The following is a 14449-nucleotide window of genomic DNA, read 5'->3' as shown; positions in this document are numbered from 1 at the left end:
ACCGCAGAAAGTAAAAGGGAGCTCTCCTGTTTCATTATTGATCTAATTGCTCTTTTCTTGATATGAGAAATGATATGAAATGCTCTTGAATATTCCAGTATGCACAGAAACAGACCATTACTTTTGGAAACTTTTAAAGGCATAGCACATAGTGGTAAATAGCAAGGTCATTTATTTCTGAGAGTCACAACTGCCTGCCTAATGTCACTTAATTGTTCTACTGGAACTGAATATGTTATAGCTTTGATGAGAACTTTCCACTTGGGAGTGATATTAAATGGAGGGAGCCCAGCCCATATTTTCACATGATTAAATCAGTTTTGGGAGATCTGTTGGTGCAATCCTTTTAAGTAAGTCCTGTTTTTAGAAAAGGTCTTCTTTTTGGAGTACCTCAGTGTTGGAGTGCTTTAAAGCTCCCTTCAAACCCAAATTGTTCTGCAGTTCTTTGTGGTTGTTGCCTTTATCTACAATCTCTTTCCCTTGGTTTACAATCCCATTTAAGACCAAGTTTCCTGAGTAACCTGAAAGTTTGGGCCTGTGGGACTTGTGCAAAATGTGTGTGGTTAAAACCTCGCCGTGTTTGCGTGTGAGAGCAAACATGCATAGGAATGAGGTTCCTGGACTGATCCAGTGAAATCTGGGCGTGTTTCAGAGCTGTGAGAGTCTGAGCCCTGCTGTTCTGGGGGAGCTGTGAAGGTGAGCCTCAGTCTGTGCTCACCTCCGTGTTTTACAACACTCCTCCATTTATGATCTCCACCACCAGCTCTGCTGCTCTGCCTGCTCCTGCCAGCAGCCTCACCTCCCACTCCTCTGCCAGGCTGAGCAGATTCTGGAGCCTGCTGGCTGCAGGCAGTGCCAGCTCCCTGGCAGAGCCTTCTCGAGCCTGTGGCAGGGCTGACACCGGGGATCTGTGGTTCTCCTGGGATTATGGAAGTGGCTTTCTCCAGAGGCACTGGATACCTTTTCCTTCCCTTGTTTCAGTAGCTTCTCTCTCACTCAGTTTCTACAACTTAAAAGCGCCTGTATCACCAAGTTTGGGACTCTCATAGAATGGTTCGGGGTCGAAGGAAACTTAAAGATCATCTTGCAACCTTTCCCTGGGCAGGGATACTTTCCACTAGACCAGATTGTTCAAAGCCCTATCCAACCTGGACCCTCAACTACAACTTCAGAGTGGCTTTTTTTTTTCTAGTGGGTAGTTCATCTGAAATACCCAATGGTGAGAAAGAAGCACCTTTAACAGAAGATTTTTGAAGCAGTTTAGTTCATTTTGAGAACTACTTTTCACTTCCTAAAATCTCCAGCACTTCAAAATGGTCTTGAGATTTGCAGAAGAGATCACTTCCAGCAGTAGCTAATAATAAAAGGTGGAGAGGAAGAGTGACTTCTCTTAATAGCTTGTTCTTAAGACATATCAATGATTGTTTGATGAATCAATGATTAATTTTTTTTTTACCTGAATCTCCTGTCAATTCCCTTTACCTGTGTGGCATGTTAAGCTCATTGTAATTTTCCTTTCTTGTTTACTGATTTGTTGATTTTTTTTTTTTTTTCCCCCTCTCCAACAAAACCAAAATTAATTAGGTCTGCTTAAATCAAGGTGAGGACAAGTTTCCCAGTTGGCAAGAATATGATTGCATGGTTGGAGAGATGTCACTGCTACACAGAGAAATGGCTTGGTCGTAGTTTTTCAAATTGGTGTTCAAATCCATGTTCATTCTAAGGGCATTTTCCCTTGAATTGTCATGCAGTCCCAAGGTACTGAAGACAAACTCAAACAAGCCTATCCAAAAGTCAGCCTCTCAGAAGTCTTAGGAACTATCTGGCTTTGGGTCTCTGCTCCTGAGCCAGTAGAAGAGGAAGCTGGCTTTTGGTTTAGGCAGATCAGGCCAAAACCAGATTTGTTTGCATTTGTACACCAAGTTTTGTTTTGTTTTCTTTCTGGAATAGCAGCTGTATATATAATGTAATGTGGGAAAAAATTAAGTAAATTCCTTTCAGAAAAGCTTTAACAGACATTTGGCAAAAAAGTATGAAAAAGATGATTTTTTTCATTGTTTCCTCAGAGCTCAGCAAACCATTCTTTTGAGTCAAGGTGAATTGCTGATGTGTTTGCAGGACTAAATAGCTGTTTCTAAGATGAAGATAAGTAGTCTGCAAGCTTCCAGATGCTGCCAAGAGGAGAGGTAAACATTTAGCTTTGGAAATGTGCAGATCACTTGCTCAGGTCCCCTGCCCTTGAAGGACTTCTGTTCTTGTTTGTTGCTGTTTCAGCAGCACAGAAGGGCTCAGTTTGGGGCAGTTCTCTGTTGGCCAGCTCTGTGACAGCAGGCCATGTCAGTGAGGAGAGCCACAGTGACAGTGGTGGGTGGGAAGAGCCAAGGGGCAAAGGAGAGAGGTTAAAATGGTGTTTCTGTAAATGTTTCAGTGCAGCTGAAGTGCAAGGCTGATGTTCATTAGCAGTGGTGAATGGTAGTGCTGTGCTTGCTTCCAGCTTGTTCCTGAGAGTGTTGACTATCTCTGTGCCTGCTGCAGGGGAGCTGGGGAGAGGAGAAGCATTTTACCCTAAACTCCATCTGGAGAGAGTGGCTGAACCAGGGGGAGGAAATCCTGACCCTTCAGCTTTATGGGATGATAAGAAATTAATTCGTAATCCCCAGGCAGGTTCAGAAATTTTAATCCTCTACCTAGCTGCTGTTTTCTTCCTCTGGAGTCAGAAGCTGGAGGATACCAGCATGCATGATTTGGATTTCCATCTTTATACATCCAGTCACTTAAATTTTACGTACAACATCTTGTGCATGTTCAGGTGCTTGCTCCACATGGCATCACTTTGAATTGTAAAAATCAAAATTAAACCCAACTTCCAGTTTCCAGAAGAATGGTGCAGTTCATGCTATCCTGACCTCTCTCACGGTTCCTGCTTGATGATGTTCTTCCCTCCATCACAAACTGAAGCATGGTGCTGAATACCCATCCAGAGGTAGCCGTGTTTCAGAGGCAGATGAAATTATTCCTGGCTCTGAGTTTGTAAAGCATTTTGGGATCCTCTAGAATGGAAAGTGTTGTTGTTTGTTTGTCTGAGACAGTATTTTCACCACTTTTTCTTTCAATTGCTCCTGTTATACGTGTTGGTTTTCATTATATCTTCAGATAAGGCTCATATGAAATGGGCTTCTGTTTTGTTTTCTCACCAGAGGAGTGATTCATATTCAAATTGAAACGCTGTATTGCTCTAAGCCAACATTCTCCCCATGCTCTAATGGGAGGAGAGGGAAAGACAGGCGTGGACCAAGCAGGATTATTTTTCTCCTACTGCATTTAGAAACTTTCCAAATGGCTTTTCAGGAAGACACGTGGACTTGCCTGGCATGGGAGAATCCCAGTCTTGTATATTTTAAGAATATCAGATGAGCTGGAATCTCCTCAGTTGTCTCTTTAGGATGCAGACCCGTATGCTTCTAGCATTGTTCTCTAAAAACAAAAAAAAAATTTATGATCCCTTTTAAGTTGAAGAATTTTTTTTTTGTGGTCCTGTATTTTCTCTTTATTTGTAACACTAGTTTTAAGAAAATTACTGGCACTGGTTTTGGAGCAATTACTCCACAGACACCTTCTGCATCATGGCCAAAGCCATCAGCTCATGGTCTCTGCTCCTGCCTGGTGCTTTCTCCAAGGGAGCTGGCTGCCATCCACAGGAGAGGAAAACTGCACAGTGTAGCAGGTGTTTCTGTTCTGGTTAGAACTGGATAGCCCAGTGCAAACTTCCTCAAGAAGCTTTACCACAGAGAGAAGAGATGCTGAGATTCCAAAGTGAATGTCATTGTAGATCTTGTGGAGCCTGGTGCCTCTCCAATAAGCACCCAAACTGAGATAATAGTGTATTTAATGGATAAAATACAGGTGAATATTCTCACCTTAGTTAAAGTCACCTAACTGAGCCTACTCAAGGGGATATTTACCATGTCTTAAACTTAAAACACAGCTCAGTCTGTTTCTTTTCTTGGTCCTTCCAAGCTGGGCTTGGATAGGTGAAATGATCCTTCCCCATTCACCCTTTTCATTTTCACAGAGTTTGTGAAACTATTGTTGCTGAGGTGCTCTCAGGTTTTGAGATAAATGAGGAGACATTGACACTTTTAAAGTAGCACCTGAGGAGCTGCTGAGCCTTGGAGGATCTGCTGCCTTGAATGGAATACTGGTGACTGTGTCCTCTGTGCTGCTGTGACAGTTCAGTTACACCAACAGACTGAGGGCATTGCGAGGATCAAAAATGTTCTGCTCTTTTGTTGGCATAAAATAAAAAATTATGAGAGTTTTTCCAAGGAGAAAAAAAGAGAAGAGACTATGACAGATCTTCATAGCTGATGGTAGGTTCATTCACCACAAGAGAGCTGGTTAGACAAATGTGAGACCTTGGCTACACGTCACCTAAATACTTTCTGACTTCAGAGCATTTCATCTGGAATCACTTGCAATTAGCATGGGCTTGGCAGAAACTGGCACTGCTGCTGTTTGTGCAGAAACTGCTTGCACAGTCCAGTTGTGCCAGGGAGAAAACTGCTGTAAGCAATTAGCACAGGGGTAGTCTTGAGGTGGTGTGTGTGCTGTGGCTGCTCTTAGAGCAGCTGATGTCCTTGATGGCACAGCAGCAACTCTACAACCAACAGCACAGCTGTCTATCACCCAAACATTATGTTCTTTAACCTATTTGTCATCATAGGCACACATTTTTTAGGCAGCTGTTGGTGTCTGGGAGCTTTTAACAGCATTGCTTGTGAGAACCTAGGCATGCACATGGTCCAGGGAGATGAAACCAAGGCTCTGCTTTTCACAGTTGGCTTGGATGAGGCAGTTTCCTCAGCTGGCTGTGGTCAGGCTGAGGTGGAGGACAACCTATTGTAGGCTGAAATGACCCAGCTGGGAACAATTGCCCAACTGACAAAATAAATTATATCTAAATCTGTTAAATTAAGTAAATAATGAAGACCACGGGGCAGCTGCTGATCCCCATAACCTGTGTTGCTGAGGTTGGGCAAAGTGTCTCCTGTTTGCCTGATGGAGCCTAGGAGCTTGTGAGTAGGTGGCATGGGAAACTGGGGACAACTGAGGATTTGCACAGGGATGCAGAGTTGCTCCTTGGGGCAGAGCAAGATCTGTGTGATTCTTGGCCCTTGAAAGAAGAAAGCAAGATGCTGTGGACTTGTTGCAACCTGTGCAGTCTGCGAATGTTTTCTTCTTGTCAGATGCTGCTGTCGCATAAGTTATTTTATTGCCAAAGGGCAGGGAATGAATTAGCGAAGTGGGAGAGAGGGCTGCGTGTTGTAGAAATCAGTGCACCAAATGTGCAATTCTTTACTTTCTGCTTTTGCAGTGTTTATTTGCCTATAGGATTTGGGGTGGCAGAAGGGTTGGTGGTGTAGGACGTACATCTGTCTCATCCAGGAGAAAGTGCGTGTTCAGATGAGAAAGCATTATGCATACAATGCCTGAAATCAGCCCTTAAAATAGCACACTCCACATCTTAGTAATGTATTGAATATATCTGGATAAGAAACAGTCTGATTGAAGTATTGAGCTTATTGTAGTGTGTCTGCTGTGACTCATCAGGAAATTGAAAGTCTTGGGACAAAACTCACCCCCCCTTTTTGGGAGAGACGGGAATTAGTCTTAGATGGGAGGTAATTAATTGTTCTGTGACTGCTGTAAATAGGTACTGAACAACAAGCTCATACTGAAATATTTATATCCTAAGCCCTGTCTTGTGAGCCAGCTATCCAGAGTCTCCATCAGATAGAGACAGTGAAAAAGAAAGTTCTTTGGAATGAGCAGCACTTCCACCTACATGCGTTTAAGCGAGACTGGTTGGAGGTGAGCTGGTAGGCTGCATGCTGTAATAAGCCATTTACTAGGATAATGGCTGATGGCTGTAGGCTACAAATGCTGTTTCTACTTAGTCTGTCTATTCAATGCAAACATTAAAAAAGAAAAAGCTCTCTCCCTCAGTAAAGTCTATAATACTCTTAATACCCAGCGTACTCCATGAATATTAACTCAGCCAATGTCGTAACACCCTATGGAGGCAGGTGATGCATGTGCAGCCTTTTTCATCCACCAGAGAAACTGAGGCAGTGGGAAGGACTTTGGGCTTCTGACTGTGGCCTGAGGCAATAGCCTGGTTTGATGGTGAGTAGGTACCTGCTGGCTGGCCCTTGGTGGGAGCATGGAACTTACAATTTTCAGGGTCTAATCCCATAAATTTAGGGTTTCATTTGGAGAGATTTGCTGCCTGCTGTTGCAAGCAGTGCTGCCCTGCTTGTGGAGTCACAGAGGGTGCATTGGCAGAGCTGGCAGAAGTGGATTGTGAGGGGATGAGTATGTGCAGGAATATCTCTGTAATTTACTGAGTAGCTCTAGCCATTATGTATCTGTCTGACTGCAGGATATTGCTGGGAATCCAGATGTTGAGAAAAAAAACAAGAAAATCAAGATGATCAAATACCTGTTTAAAAAAAAAAACAGCGCCCAAGGAAAAGGAGCTTGATGGCTTTGTGTTTGTCTGCAGTGAAGTCATGGCAACAGAGAACTCATTTAGCAAAATTAACTGTTTCTCTATCTTACCAAAAAAAAAAATCAAATGAAAATGATGCAAAGGAACATCCTTTTATCTAAACCAAATGAGTCCATTTGTGCCAAAGCAACGGAGTCATCCTGGGGAGTTTGCTCCAGAGAGCACATATTTTATTGGTACAGAATGTAACAGTTGTCCCAAAGCCATAACTGTAAAAGCATTGTGCCTTAGGCAAGCACTTTGAGTAACAGGAAAACCAAACTTAGGTTCCTGCACCTGCATGGTGTTGAAATAGAAGCATGATTTTAAGCTTTTGGTTGTTTGAGTTTTCAGCTCAGTTAAGATCTGGATGCAGCTTTCAGGGCTGTAATCTCTTTGAAGTTACCCTTTGGGTAATGTTTAGTTTTGAAATTCTCTAGGGACAAAATGCTGATGCTGCTTTGGCTTGGGTGCAGCCAAATACTTGTAAAAAACCAGTTGCTTCTAGGTCCTTTTGACTTTCATTAGACCATAGGCTTCTTTGTGCTCAAGACTCGTTTTAATCTCTTAATTTAAGTACTATTTGAAATAATTCTCACACAAGCCCCAGAGGTGACTCTTCTGTGCTACTTCTGTTTTGACATTCACTGCCCATCTCCAGGCACATACCAATGTGTGAAGCAGCACAAGAGGTGAACCACACTGTGACTGTATTGGTAGGCATGAAAGTTCATTTTATATCACTAAGAATCTCATATTTGGAATTCAGAAATTGTTCATCTTGGTAATGAGCAGGGCAAGCTCCAGGGGAAATATCACGAACTCAGATGTGTTGCTTGAGGCGCCTGGAAAGTGGCGTTTCTCTTAAGCACTGTTTTCCAACCAGATTTTACTTTGTGGCTCTCTTGAAGATGGTTTTAGGCAACACCTTATGGTTTCCCTGAAAGTGTCTGACAGCAGAGATGCAGAGTTTTTATCTGTGTGAAGGAGTGCAACAGTTTGGGGGAGATTTTAAGGATGATTCAACTTTGAGATGGTTTCTGTCAGAAATGTTGGGTAAGCTTCAGACTAACTGGAAACCTCCCTTTTCATTGAAATCACAGAATCATAGAATATTTTGATTTGGAAGGGACCCACAAGGCTCATTGAGTCCAAATCTTAAGTCAGTGCTCACCAGGTGAATGCAAATTGTTTTCCACTGGTTCTCACACCTGGATGACACTGATACCTTTCTTCTGCAACTTTAACTTTGGTTTAACGAAAGAAAAGTGAACACTGAGTGTAGGGAAGGTGTTCTTAGGAGTGAAGGAAAGCCACAATTGTTGTATATCCAGGTAGATAACTCAGCTGTTATTCTGGAGTTGATCCATGTCAAAAGCAAATGTTTAAGGGTCCTTTTTGGAAAGCATCCCTTTGAGGAGGCACCTCATGTGAATAGCAGAGCCTTCACACTGCTGAATCACGCTTATCGGATGGGTTGCACAGGCTGGCTGGGGGTTGTTGACACTTCCCAGCTCTGCCTCAGGCTGGTGGCTTTGCAGTAGTGGCCTGTTTCTTTCCACTTGCTTTCCCATCCTCAGGCCTGGACATAGCCCTTGGTTTAGCTGTTAACAGTGTGGGAGCAGAAGATCCAGGCTGAAGCAGCCCCCTGGCACAGCCATTCCTGTGGGCTTGGGTATTGCCATCGGGAGAGAGGAGAGCAAGGGCGTGAGGGTGGGAGTGCAAAGCCCAGGGGCTTGCACATCAGATGTTGTCAGAGGCTTTTAAAGAAAAATAACTCACATCCCAGGGTTTCTTCAGTGAGGGATGAGTCCCCAAACCAGAATGTTCACATGTGAGGCAGCCCCAGCCCTATGGGCTGTCCCAACACGCTTGGGGAGGATAAGCACAGCGGAAAAGCCTGAGGAACTGCTGCCAAACGACTGGGAAGATGCAGCCCACGGTGTCTGTTGTGTCTGAGATCTCTGTAAAGTCTCTCACATCTTTCCTCAAGTTTAGTTTTCCAGTGGAGGCTGTTGCAGTAATGAGAATGTCTCCCATCTGCTCCTCACATGGCTTGGCACATTTAGCCAGAATATATATATTTTTATTATGGGGTTAGCCAGTGGTAACCATGACAATTAGACTTATCACGCAGCAGTTTTTTTCCCTCCTTGAGTCAGTTTGAAATGCTGACAATTAAATGGATACAGTACACTTTAGAGATCCATCAGTCTCTTTGTTGTCTTGACAACCAGAGTATATTTAGAAATGTAACAAGTACATGGAGTTCAATTGCACTTTTGCTAAAACATAGTTTTGTAGCTTGAGAATTTAATCTGTTGTTTGTAGATCCAGGTGCTTATTTGAGCTATGCCTGACTTTCTCTTTGGTCTCTCTGGGAAGCTCCAGTGTTGGCTGGTGGAAAGAAGGTCCTTGACAAGCAGGGAGCAACCCTGCCCACTGTGTGTGGTGGGGGCTTGGGTGAGGGACTGGCAGCCCCTTCCTGCTTAGGTGCTGGATGTGCTCCTGTGTGCCTGTGGCCATTGATTTGCAGTGCAAGAGGAACGTGTGTGGTTGTTGTCCCAGATGTTTGTCCCTGCAGATCCAGCTCAGCAAACAAGGCTGGGGAGCCATGAGCAGAGTGTCCAAACACCCTCTCCCAGATGAACTGCTGTCAGGGTTCAGTGGCACTTTGGTACAGGAGGACAGTGCCATGTTGCATGACACTGGCAGACTGTAGTGGCTCTCCTCCTGCCCCTGAGCTACCCAAGCTTTGGTTGCAACTGGAAACAACTCTCGGCCATGGAAGCAATAGCAGGGACTGTCTCTCCAGATAATTTCTTCTGTTTTGTCTTTGGTTTGATGGGGGTGTGTTTCTTTGATTTTAACAGAATACTACTACTAAATTTTTTTTTTATTCCTTCCAATTTGACTGGCAAAATTGAGCTCATCCTCTCCCCGCTGAGCTGGAATAGCAGTGTGTGGGCTAGCTGTCTGGAGCTATGGATTTTTAAGGCTCCATCCAGGGCTGGAAGAGAAGGAGGGAATTACGATGGAGTGCACTCTGTGGAGCTCTAAATAAGCCTGTCTCCCAGCACCCTTGTGCACACACTGGTGGTGGGTGTGTGTGGAGTTTCTGTGTTCTCCCTGCCCTTTCCCTTTTGAGCCGGGAGAGAGCTGTGGTCGGTGCAGGCACCTGTGTGGGTGTGACAGCCAGACAGCAAGTGTGGTGGTGAGCCAGCCCAGAAGAGCAGCTGGCATGTGTGGCCCTCATGTGCTGCCACCCTGGAGCCCAAAGGCTGTGAGATAGGGGCTGGCACCACAGTGCACTTGTTACACTCCTAGCACAGGACCTGGCAGTGCCACTGCCTTGCCTGACTTGCTGGCTTCAGATCCGTGTCCAGACATTTGTGGAGCAGAATACTTCCCTGGCTTGAGTGATAAATGTATAAAATGAAAGTCAGATGAGGAAATAGCTCAAACGATCCCTGCTGCCCCTCCACTTGGCTGACCCAGAGTTGTCCTGGTCAGGGCTGTCCCTTCAGGAGGCTCGCAGGTGGAGGAGCTGTTAAAAGGGACTTTGTGGTGAGGTGTTGATGGCCTTTCATGGTTGGCACCTGAATCCCATGGCAGGGCCTGGGATGTTCATGTATTTTCTGTAAAACGTGAAGCAAGACTCCTCCATTTCTCCCTGTCTTAGGCTTGGCTGTTAATTGATTCTTGGCAATATAATTCAGTCAGGAGAAGTGAAAAAACACAAACAAAACCAAATTCTCCTTTATCAGCAAAGCTGTGGCAAAGCAGCAATCTGAACAGGAGATTGGTTACAGCAGTCAAAGTGGCCTTTTGCTGGAGGGAACCAGTTCATGTGGTGAGATGGTTTAAAGAAGACAGTGATGTGTCTGTGGCATGGGTGTAGTGGTGTTCATCCCTGGGCAGAGATCTGTACAACTAGTCAGCACAGATTTGCCACTGGGATGGTTTATTACAAGGAGGTGAGGAAGGCTCCAGGGAGTGGAGTCCACCCTGAGGTCAGCTATTAGGGACAGTGACAGCCAGTAAAATATATCTGTATTTTCATGGCTGCATAACATCTTGTCTATGCACTATACCCAGAATATTAATAAGGCTCAAAAGGAAGACCGAATTGAATGATTTTGGTTCCTTCTTCCCTGTGTTTCTTTTTCATTCATTACCTGTCAAATAATGTGGTTGATTTCTCTCATTAGTGTGTATGCACAGCTCAGTCTAGTGTTCGTATTTTCTTTCTTCCCTCCATTTTACCAATTTCACAATGAAAATCCTGAACCATAGTTATATTTCCACTCCAGCTCTGTTTGTGGACTGTTAACATGCCTTGTTCCAGTGTTTAATAGCTGCTGGGGTTTATTCTTAAAATATAACCACCAAAACCCAACAGTCCTAATGACTATTCAAGACTGCTTTAAACAAGTTATCCCAATCCATCTGACAAGGATAATGGTCTTCTATTAGAAGATACTTAGCTGGAGGTTGGATGAGCTGTAATGTTTATGGGCGTGCAGATCTGTAACCAGACAGACTCAGAATAACTTCTTGGATTTCAGTGGAGCTGTATTTGTTTATTACAACTGAGGCTTAGGCAGTGCTTTAGATGCAAATTGCAACCTCTGTGAAGTTAAGTGGGGTTTTGATTTAATTTCTGGAAGCAGTAATGTCAGCAGGGAAGGGAAGAGCTGGGACCCACATAGCCTGAAGTCTGTAACTCTGGGTGCTCCCTTTCCCTTACTGTCAAGATCACATTCCCTTGGTTTAGGCTACTAATTAAAATGCAGCTTCTCTTAAGCATCTCCTAAAGGCAGGCAAGAGAGAGTGGAAGTGCAGCCTATGCAGATTATGTATCTCTCGCCACACTCTGCAGAAAATGCCAGTGCTTGGGTTGTTCTCTCTGCCTTGTGGTTGGGCTGTTGACCTGGAGTTTGTGCTCTCAGCTCCAAAAATGCAGAGTCTCTATGCTGAGTTGTCTGGCTCTGATGTAGAGAGAGCTGTGATCTCCTTTCCCCCAACTTTTCTGTGTCCATGCAGCAGTCAGCAGACATGGACCACTGCTCATCACCCCCACTGTGTGTGGCATAAGTGATTCACCATGCATTCATTTCTGGTCACATAAGGGACATCAGTTTAAAGCAGGCTTGAGACATAGGTTAGTGTTAGCTATTTGATGTCTGAATTCTAAAAGCAACATCAAACAGGGAGCAGAAAATGTATCATGCACAGAAAAATCTCTGGGATTTGCTTCTCCCTTTAAAAAATAATAGTAATAAATTCCAAACTGTTTGCATATGCTGTCTCCTCTGTGGTCAGGACACCTGTCTGCCTCTTTGCTGATACTTGATACAGGCTTACAGTGCTTGCAAAAATGTTAACGTGAATTTTTTGTCATGGCAAATATGAAAAGAATATCCAGTGTCTGTGTGGGCAGGTTCTCAGCAAATTTTTCTCTGCTTTTTGCGCTTCGGTGTGGATCTGAAGCAACTGCTGAAATTCTGCTGCCTTTCCTTCAGCAAAGCTGCTGCCCTGTCACACCTGGTTCTCCTGAGCAAGACAGCTGATGGTGGGGCTAATGAGTTTTAGCCTGGCTTCATAAAAAAAAAATATATTCAACTGGCTAGAAGTGTCTCTCTTTCTCTTTAATGGCTTTTGATTCTTGGTTGATCTCAGGAAAATAGGGGTGAGGATGCAGTTAGGAGGAGCTGGGGGTCACCTGGTGACACCAGGAGCATGGTGGGCTGGGAGACCAGGGGTGTGCCAAGGTGGATCTTTCACTAATCATCACTGGTACTTTTTAAACGTGCTCATTTCTCCTCCAGGACTGAGATTAAAGGAAATAGAAAACATCAGAGTAAACTCAGATATCAATAAGCTGGAAGTATTAAAGACTGCTGGTTGAAAAAAGCTTGTGGTAACTTAAAAAAACCTGCGTTTTCTCTTTAATTGTGTATGTTTAGAGGCACTCAGAGAGGAAACCAGGGCTGGAGGTGGAAGTAGGGTTTGGGCTGTCCCACCCAGGCTCTTTTTCTACAGTGGCTGTGTGTCCCATCTCTGCTTTGGTGCTCCTTGATGCTCGCATGGCAAAGGCAGTGCTGTGGGAGTGACTCATGCTTGGCCTTGAGTGGTGGCTGAGGTTTGGGAAGAAGAGGCTCTTTAAGCATGAGAGGCAGAAGGGCGTCTGGTCAGGCTTTGAAAGAGACTTTGTTACCTGCAGCCCTTACGTCAGTGCCTTTCACCAGCTCTGCAGTGATTTAAAACAAGTAGCTTCTCTTCCAAATAAACCTCAGCTACTCCAACACTTGCTCAGATGTAATCTGTGCTGCCAATGTGTGAAAAACCCCTACATGGGTCAAAACAGGGACAGACTGACACATGAGTTGTGTCAGAGGGGAGGAAAAACGGCTGTGGTCTGCTCTGTACAGGAGGGCACTGGCCTTACTTGCCCTTTTGGGGCTGTTTTCTTGGCGAGGCGTTACAGCCAGCTTGATTTACTTTCTGCTTTTACGATGAGCAAAACATTGATTCTGACCTTTCTGTTTGCACCCACAGAGGTCCCTTGGAAGAGCCTGTCTGTACGTCTGACTGGGCTGCCTTGCTTCCAGGTGAGGAATGGATCAACTCCCAGGGCTTTTCACAACTGCTGAGTTTAGGGACAGTGGGAAGACCTCGATACCATGTTTGGCCCTTCAGCAACTGATGGGCATTTCACCAAAGCCTGGGGTGCTGGGATGCCAGCCTGCCCAGGAGGCTTGAGGTGGTTTTATTGTTTCTGGGTCCGAGTTTGGAATTAGCAAACATGCAGGCCCTCCTGCAGACTGGGAGTGTTGCATGGGAACAATACTTGGTCCTGTGGGCCATGTTGCTTTGACCTCTATTTTGAACAAAGCTTTCCTGCTTGTGGACCTGAATTCATTCCCCATCCATGATGTGACTTTCTGCAGGCTGTGGATGTTCCCAGCTGGTGATGGAGAGCTGGCTGTATTGTTAGCTGATTCTAACTGTGTTTCAGTGGACAAATAGAAATTAGTGGGAGGAGCAAATTAATTCATTCTTCAGAATTGCCAGTTCTATCACATTGACTAGAGATATTCAGCTGTGACTTAAGGATCACCATGATGAATCACCCCAAAGTATTGTAGGAGTCCCTTGCTGGATTATGTGCAGGACATAAACTGTCCTTTGTGCCCACCCCATGATATAATGGTTTGATTGCAGGAAGGGTAAGATTGCAGAACAGGACCAGTGTCAGGGCAGGGGGTCTGTCCTCAAGCCTCTCTCAGTTGTGCCACCCCAACAGACAGAAAGGTGCTGGAGGTGCTGCAAAGTCGTGGCAGCAGGGGGAAGAAAGCAGCTTGTGCAGCCCTGCTGAGGAGCAGAGAATGAGTGACCAACAACCCTGGTGGTTTTGACCAGTGGAGCTTTTTGTTTGCCTTGATGTTACCTGCCTTTAGGACCATGAGCCATCTGTGTGGCAGGCTAAAATCAGGAACAGTGAATCTGCACTCTGTTGTGTCACTGAATTTAATTGCACTTTTATTCTTCTCTTTTGATACATGATGTACATCCCTACTTTCTGCCTTTACCCTCTTCTTGAGTCTAATTTTTATGGTGCTTTTTTTTTTTTTTGTGGATAAATTATGTCTAGCTGGAGATGAGATTTCAGTATCCTGTTTACTGCAAACAGTTGGGGCCATTAATAAATGTTGACAGACAAAGACAGACCAGGGATTAATAAGTAGAGGACAGGAGATTAATAGCAAGAGCATAGAATCTGGTTCAAGGCCTGATCTTTCCAGTTCTTGGGCTATGGAAGATTAATGGTAGCTCTTCTGCTAGTCTCACTCTTTCTGTGGTAACTTTCCTGACTAAGTTTAATAAACCATCCCA

At 44.5% G+C, this 14449-nt stretch overlaps 1 protein-coding gene across 5 annotated transcripts in view; it reads left to right on the top strand.

The window, feature by feature from the left end:
* Nucleotides 1–14449, top strand: part of LPP (LIM domain containing preferred translocation partner in lipoma) — a 331939-nt gene that overhangs the window by 79117 nt on the left and 238373 nt on the right. For 4 of the 5 annotated variants that reach the window (XM_088170915.1, XM_088170913.1, XM_088170912.1 and 1 more), the window contains one exon: nucleotides 13112–13164. The exons of the other annotated variant lie outside the window; for it this stretch is intronic. The gene's annotated coding sequence lies outside the window, so the exon portion shown is untranslated. The remainder of the gene's footprint in view (nucleotides 1–13111; nucleotides 13165–14449) is intronic. 5 annotated transcript variants of the gene reach the window in all.

This window comes from Sturnus vulgaris, chromosome 10 (assembly GCF_052056855.1).
Source record: "Sturnus vulgaris isolate bStuVul1 chromosome 10, bStuVul1.hap1, whole genome shotgun sequence".
NCBI lineage: Eukaryota > Metazoa > Chordata > Aves > Passeriformes > Sturnidae > Sturnus > Sturnus vulgaris.
Note: the sequence above shows the minus strand (reverse complement) of the source record. Positions and strands in the feature narration are given on the sequence as shown.